This window comes from Oncorhynchus clarkii, chromosome 25, assembly GCF_045791955.1.
Source record: "Oncorhynchus clarkii lewisi isolate Uvic-CL-2024 chromosome 25, UVic_Ocla_1.0, whole genome shotgun sequence".
Lineage (NCBI taxonomy): Eukaryota > Metazoa > Chordata > Actinopteri > Salmoniformes > Salmonidae > Oncorhynchus > Oncorhynchus clarkii.
The window spans coordinates 32,362,799-32,371,026 of record NC_092171.1 but is presented as its reverse complement, the minus strand read 5'-3'; positions in this window follow the sequence as shown (position 1 = coordinate 32,371,026).

Sequence of the window (8,228 nt, the reverse complement as noted above, 5' to 3'; positions counted from 1 at the left end):
GCTTTCCTGTTTCATTCGTGGAAGGGGGCAGGGGTTCACCCCAAACAGAAGCTTCTCAGCATCAGAGCTGAACTCTCAATTTTAAATTCAGTTCTACTGCTGTTGTAGATTAATGTAATAGCAAACCAATGGCCACTTAGAAATTATATTGATCACTTACTGCAACGTGATGTCTGTAGGGATACAAACTCTAGTGTTGTAATATTCTAATATTCTATTATTGCACTGTTTTCACGTAGTTTACGAAAGTTCAATCAGTAAGCCTGAATAGCTCGTCACTTCTACATTTATCTAGTAAGCACAATATAATTCTCATCGCGTCCTATCTCACAGGCATAGCAGGTATTCATATGGTAGCGTTTATAATTATACCTCATTAGCATAGCGGTTATTTATAGGGTAGCGTTTATAATTCAACCTCATTAGAATAGCAGGTATTTATAGGGTTGTGTTTATAATTCTACCTCATTAGAATAGCAGATATGGTACTGTTAGCAAGCGTGCGGAACTTGAGCCTATGAGCATGGCACAGTAAGGTAATTCCACCACGCTTCCTGAATAACCTATTGGTTCATTCGTGTACTAATCACTTTCCAATCTTTCAACCAATTGGCGTAGATCTAGGGGAGTATTTATTTTTTTATTAGAATGTCTTTATTATTGTCTTTTAACAGAGGTTACATAGACAACCAAACAAAATGAACCACACACAGACTCAATAAAAGGAATAAGGATAAAGCAAAACATTATACAAAATGGAGGGAAAAATACATGTGTATATATAAACGTCGCAATTATAACATGGGGCATTTCTGGGAGGTGTTCTACATAGGACCACAATGGAGACCAGAATTACCTAAATGTATCAGATGTCTGGTGTAAACCAAAGGTAAGTTTCTCTAGGGGTAGAATAGCAGAAGCTTGAGAAAGCCCCATTCTCGTAGACGGTACATCAGGTGTGGATCAAAATAACAATATGCATTTTTGGCTAAGTATACAAGGGTACATCTCTCCATGGCTCTCTGCCTTGTTTATTCAAGGGTACATCTCTCCATGGCTCTCTGCCTTGTTTATACAAGGGTACATCTCTCCATGGCTCTCTGCCTTGTTTATACAAGGGTACATCTCTCCATGGCTCTCTGCCTTGTTTATTCAAGGGTACATCTCTCCATGGCTCTCTGCCTTGTTTATTCAAAGTTCTCAGCTCCAGCTTCCGTCACCACCACCATGACATGACAGCAACATGAGAGTATGAATTATGGATTTCACACAGTTTACTGTTGATGGCAACACCATGTCCTAATTAACCAGTGTATATTAATTAGTAACAGCTGGTCATCTGTTGAGGCGTTCATTTGCTAAGCCACTGTTCCACATATATCTAATTTGAATACATCAATCTCCAAAGGTGACAAAATTGCGTGGTTAGTCAAAACGGTGATCTTTTCTTCTCCTGACAACCAGAACAGAACATTCAAGGAATGAATGAACGAGAATCCCTTCTTCCATGCAAATAAAAAAAGCAATACCATTACATCTCAATCTCTCTCTCTCACACTTTCTCTCTCTGTCTGTGTTGGGGACTCTCGCTCTCTGTCTGTCTGTGTCGGGGAAGGAAGGAATGCAATCATGTCAACTGTTTCTCTCTCACATCAAGTGGAGCAACCAAACGCACGTCGTCTTCGTTTTGCCAAATCCCACTGTGGGAGGATGCCACCGGCTTATTTTACATACTGTCCGTTGTCTTTCATCCTTAAAAATGATTCATTGTTCAAAGGACATGCGAGTACAAAAGGACTTATCCTGTCTAGGACTTGAAGAACAGACAATAGACCCACAAAAATTATTTCAGTCAGAACATAAATTACACATTCTGTAAATACAAAATATCCTGGCGTGTAACTATTGAATTTCATTGGTAATTATCTGTGTACAGAGACACACCAAAACAAAACACATCATGACTGACGTGGGTGACTGACTCCCTTATGCTATGAAGAAATTACATGGAACACACACACACGCTCGCTCGCACGCACACACACACACACACACACACACACACACACACACACACACAGACACACACACACACACACACACACACACACACACACACACACACACACACACACACACACACTGTGTGTAGTCTAATAGGTTAGTGCATGGCATTAACATAATCAAAATTATAGCAGTATGAGTTGTGACATTGTTCTACTTTATAATATCTCTTCTGAGCACTTGGCAGAGTAACCTGGAAGGTAGGATTTTATTATATTGATTAGTATGAGACAAATACTACTCTACGGTGGTGGTTGATTAATATATCCAATCTGTTTGCGTATAGTATAGTACAGCGATGTGGCAACTCTCTGTACAAACAATTTGAGGCAGTGTAACCCCAACCCACCACACCGATTACACACACAAGCAGACAAGCGCACACACACACACCGATCCCCCCCCTCACACACCGATCCCTCCTCACACACACACACACACAAATCCAGTAGTTGCTGTTTTTCATCTTAATGAATTTCTGAACTTGTGAGCCTCCTTTCTTTTCCCAATGCTGTGCTGCTGAGATGGGCTGCGTAGCGTAGAGGGGAAAACGAAGGGACCGGCTGCCAAATCTTTTGATGTGTCAGGAGGGAGAGGGACAAAATGGAGGGATAAAATGAAAAGCTTTCCCTCTCTAGGCAGTGAGGGATATGGTTTATAAACTTGACTTCTACAGAAGTTATCTCTGGTGCATTTGCCAATCTTCACACCGTCTTGATCCAGGACTCCCAGTCCCAATCTCTGCCACTGTTCTGTCTCTCTGGGTGGCTTTGTATTCTTTTCCTTTTTTTGTATTAACTCTGAATGTTTTTTTTCCCCTTACTCATTTAATATATATATATATTTTGTGCACTTTTCTACAGTTAAAGCTCTTAATGGTTAAAATCACCCGCACATTTTCCTTTCAGCATCTATTTTGTAATAAATGATAAATGATTTAAAATAACACAACCTTTTATCTCACACCCTTTGAAGGCAGCAAATTAAAAATGTAAATTGGGAGCTAATTAATATGCAAATGTATTCATTCCCAGTTAACAATTAGCAATTAAACCTGCAGTGTCTAGAAAGAGCATAGAAAAGATGTGTAACTTAACTTATTATAAAAATTACGCACACAAAATTCTAATTGACTTCATAAATATTTCCCACTGTCTTTCTTTGTTTATGTGTAATGATTTTGAAATAATGATGCATTTTATCTGCGTAAAATACATTTTATCCCTAAATGCTAATGTTTATATTCACCCCTGCCTCTGAATGCTTCCGTGTGTGGACTGTGTGTGTGTCCAGAGTTGATACACATGAACATTTAAAAGTCTGCATGGGAAGTTATTTAGACTGGATGGTGTTTAGATATTAATACGTCTGTATGGTATCGCTGGGCAGACAGACAGTTATTGCATATCAGAGACACTGGTTTTCTGATGGATGTTGAGGTACAGGGCTCAGAGAGAGAGAGAGATGAGGAAAGGAGACGGAGGGGAGAGATACCTTTGCCTGATCTGTCGGAGATTATCAAGATGGCGCTGCTGCAACAGCAATATTACAACTACAATCACTAATAATACTGCTACTGCTGTTATTATACAAAAAAGGACCAACACCACATGCAAAACATTTTGTGTTACTCATACAATTTTATTCAACCTAAACCAACATGAACCATAGTAGGTCTGCTCTCAAAATAACATGTATATTAATTAAGAGGTAAATTAAATTAAGAGATCGTTTCACTTCTAAATGAAGGGTGTTTAGTGACCGTTTGTCTGCAGATTTACCAAATGACAATCTAGCCTGGCCTCCAACTAAGCTAAGGAAAGGAAGCCCACTTCTCTTCAGGCTCTCACACTCCTCTATTCAGATAGCTGTGGTTATGGCATTTCAAATGCCCCAGTAATCATCGCCTGTTATCGCTGTCTGTGTTGTAATGAGCGAGGAGACATATGTCCGATTCCCCTGCTGTTTTTTTATAAGCCTGCATTCAGTCCCAAACATTCAAATCTCTCTCCTCTCTCAGCTTGTATTTGCATCTGAAGCACTAACAGCCTAGGAAATAGTGCAGCACTTACTTAGTGACATTTCTCTCTCGTCCGCCTATTCCGTACGCCCAGGGAGACACAATAACAATCAGCATGCATTTAATTTAAAAAATGTGTTCCCTTTAGAATTCCAACGTGGCGAAAAAGAGAGAGAGACATCTCAGTGTGCTGTGAAAGGCAGCCGAGTATCATGATGTAACACTACCGTACCGTAGGTAGGTAGGCTACCGCTACAGCAGTGCAATATTAATGCTAATCAAAAGACAGAAAAACCAGCAGGGTTAGCATATAAAACACAAATATTTTCTTCTGTCTTTTCATTTCTTAGCAGGGATTTTTTCTTGGAGGGGATTTAGCCACACACACAAAAACGTTTCTGTGAATTTAATTGAACGAACCTTCTGAATTTAAGAACAGTAAAATGTCACGTTGGCAGCTTTGCACTGGGAGGGATAATTCACCCTTCAATAAATAGGGAAGTTGTCGAGGTAATTGATTTCTACTCAGTCCACTCAACTGAAAAATCTCCAAGAGGAATAACCAATATCTATCTATTCATTAAACTATTCAACAACAAGCAACTAATTCCTAGCTTAGGCTACTCCACCTGGTGCCTACAAGAATACCACCTCCTATTTAGGTCAATGTGATTAGAGTCTTACAGTATTTTGGAATCATAAAACATTTCTGAATTTCACCCTTGTCAGTGAGAGCTCCAAAATGAATGCAGAGCACTTAAATCAAATTGGAAGTGCTTTTGAAATGAATGAATTTAAAAAGTAAACAAATTGTCTAAAAAAACAACACATACTTAGTAGCACATACTTTAAATGACAATAGTCATTCAAATAACCCTCCAAAACATGCCAACTGTGCTTCATGTCAAAGTCAAGTGTCTCAGTTTGAATCTGAATGATTGCAGCAGTTTGAGAAGTTAAAGGTCCAATGCAGCCATTTTTATCTGAATATCAAATCATTTCTGGGTAACAAATTAAGTTCCTTACTGTGATTGTTTTCATTTTAAAATGGTCAAAAATAAACATAATAGCTTCTTAGCAAAGAGCAATTGCTCAAGCAAGAATTTGTCTTGGAATGTCTGGGAGTGGTCCGAGTGACGAGGGTAAAACTGAAAGCTAGTTGCTATTGGCCTAGAGGTTTGGAACTCTCTTATTGGTCTATTAACTAATTTACCACCTGGGGATGTCACCAAGCAGGCCAAAATTCCATCCCACCAAAGCTCTTAAACTAAAAGGACATTATCATAATTTTCACAATTTCACAGTATTATTCCAAATTCATAGTGGCGAAATACAGTATATACAAAATACAGGAAATCACATTTTTGACTGCACTGGGCCTTTAACCTCTCCCGTTTCCTATTTGGGCCTAATTATTTTGAAAGGACTTATCAGAATTATGTACCTAAGCACGGGATCTAACCCAGAAAATAAAGCTTCATGAAATTACAGACTTCAGAGGGAAATGAAATGAAGGAATAAGAGAATATGGCAACCCTGGGCCCTGAGCTGAAACTCATTACTGTTTACCTCTCTTATGAAGACATAACCAAAAGCAATGTTTTATCCACTTTAAACATTTCAAAGAAACAGCGAAAGCCTGTGGGTACAATAACAGCTTTAAATAGTCTTCAACGCCCATCCTCAGGGGATTACCCTGCCTGAAAATACTTAATTTAATAAATATGCTCTTTAACCTCACACTTTCATTTCGCATACTGTTATTATGAATTCATACTCTCTCTTTCTCCCTCTCTGCTAAATATTTATCCTGTTAGCTACTCCTTAACCATACATATTTTACTATTTTAGGAGGACCACCTACATTCGTTTTCGAATGCATTTTGGTTCATTAGTACCTCCAAGATAATACAGTGTGTGTGTGTGTGTGTGTGTGTGTGTGTGTTTATTGTAAGCACTGCTAAGTCTCTAATCTTCCACAAATAATTATCCTTGATCTAATCATACATTTATGCAGGAGAGAAACTGATGTTCTTAACATGGCTGGTCCCAGTAAAATAAGTTAGTGCATCAACTAAATTATACATGGCGGAATGTGTATAGTTTGTGTGTGTGTGCGTGTGTATGTACACACCCGCACTAGCCCATGTTTATTTGTTTTTGTTCACAGCTGTGTTATTATTTACGAAGTCACTAACTTAAATCCAATGTAGTAGTTAACCTGCTCTTAGCCTCTTGTTTGCACTAGAGATGCTGTTCTCATTTTCTTGTGCAGTAAGCCTGATGGAGGCTGATTAAACGAACTGATTAAAATTACCCTTGGAATTTTTATATGTGCAGTCTCACAGCGTGAGTCTCCGCTGCGGGTGTCTGCTATAAAGCTGAGGAACCACAGTATTTCTGCCTATCTGTAGTCAAATCTTGTTGGATTAAGGTAAAAAATGTCTCCTGTCACCACAAATAAGTATAGTCAGAGATGATTCATATCACTGGGTAGTGAACTGATATGAACTGATGAGATGTGTCTTTCTTCGTGAGCTGTGAGCCGTCTGATCAAACCTCCTCTCATCTACCGTAGTGCAACATGTACTGCATACCTGGGCAGAAAATAGTTCCATGTTGTACTTTATTTGAAAATAACAACTTTCCAAATACTTGAGGTAGTTAAATATAATTGATATAGAGTTTCAACTAAAAGGCAACTCTTTTCTTTGATATTCAAAAACAGGTCTCAGAAAAAACAAATCATATCTGAAGGTATTTTGAACACCTCTCAGAAAACCAAATCATATCTGAAGGTATTTGAAAACATAAAAATATGTATCTGATGGCGGCCAAATATCTGACAAAGAACCAAGAACCAAAACAGTTCATTTAATTTGTGTAAATATATTATCATAAGCACATGGTATGAATCTTAAAATATAGCCTATACCAGGTGTAGTCAACCCTACGAGGTCCAAAGCCTGCTGGTTTCCTATTCTACCTGATTATTAATTTCACACACTTGGTATTCCAGGTCTAAATCAGTCCCTGATTAGATGGGAACAATGAAAAAATGCAGTGGAACTGGCTTCAAGGTCCAGAGTTGAGTTTGAGGGGCCTATAGCCTAGAATGAAATACATGAGGCACATGGAAGCCCCTAAAAATTAAACTAGAACACTTTTGCAGCTTCAAAATGACAAAAAAATATATTTTCATAATGAGGTAACACAGTAACACTTCACATCAAGTTCATATACATGTCTAGTAACTTTGTGATTATTACAATAGCAACGTTGATACTTAGGACTTTGGAAATTGCTTTATAACTGCATAATAATGGAGTTATTACATAAGTGGAATAAGGAACAGTCACTATTCCCCGTGTACAGTAGTTAACTCTCAGCTCATTGCAATGCAATTAAAATGCAAATACCGAAGTATTATCAAACAACATGCTAATAAAATGTTGCTCAAAAAGTAATTCTAATTGTATTACACAGGAACAAGAACCATTTAATTTCAAGTGTTACTGAGAATGCTAATAGTAACAAAATATGTCTGTTAAGTGTCAAAGTGAAACTACATATACCAAACCTGCTTTCGGTGGGAAAATCATGTTAGTTTGTATTCTGAGTAAACTACTCCTTGATTGATGGTATCGTGCGTTTGAAACCATAACACCTACCCTCAGATGGTCAAAGAGATTCAAAGTTATTTTTGCTAAGAATCCAACTTGGTGTTTGCAATGTTTGCAAATGGTTTTGAATTACTCTGCAGTATTTTCAGATATCATAAAATGAAATGCAGCTTTCGACTTTTTCAGTGGCATGTTGAAAGCACAGGAGGGCTGTGGCACCTTAATTGGAGAGTACAGGCTCGTAGAACAAGTGGAATGGTATCAAATACATCAAACACATGGGTTCCATTTGGAATGCAGTCTGTACCCATCTGATTGACTGGCTGTGGGGAAGGGAGAAGATGGAAGTCATTCGGGAGTGGGGCAGGTAGCGAGGATAAGTGTCTGCCTTATAAATCAAACAATCAAGTGATCAAATTCATCACAGATGCCTTTCTTATGGAGTGAGTCTAACAGATGTAGCTAGGCCTATAGGACTTGCAGATGGGAACACTTGACTCACTGACTGTCTCAAACTTGAT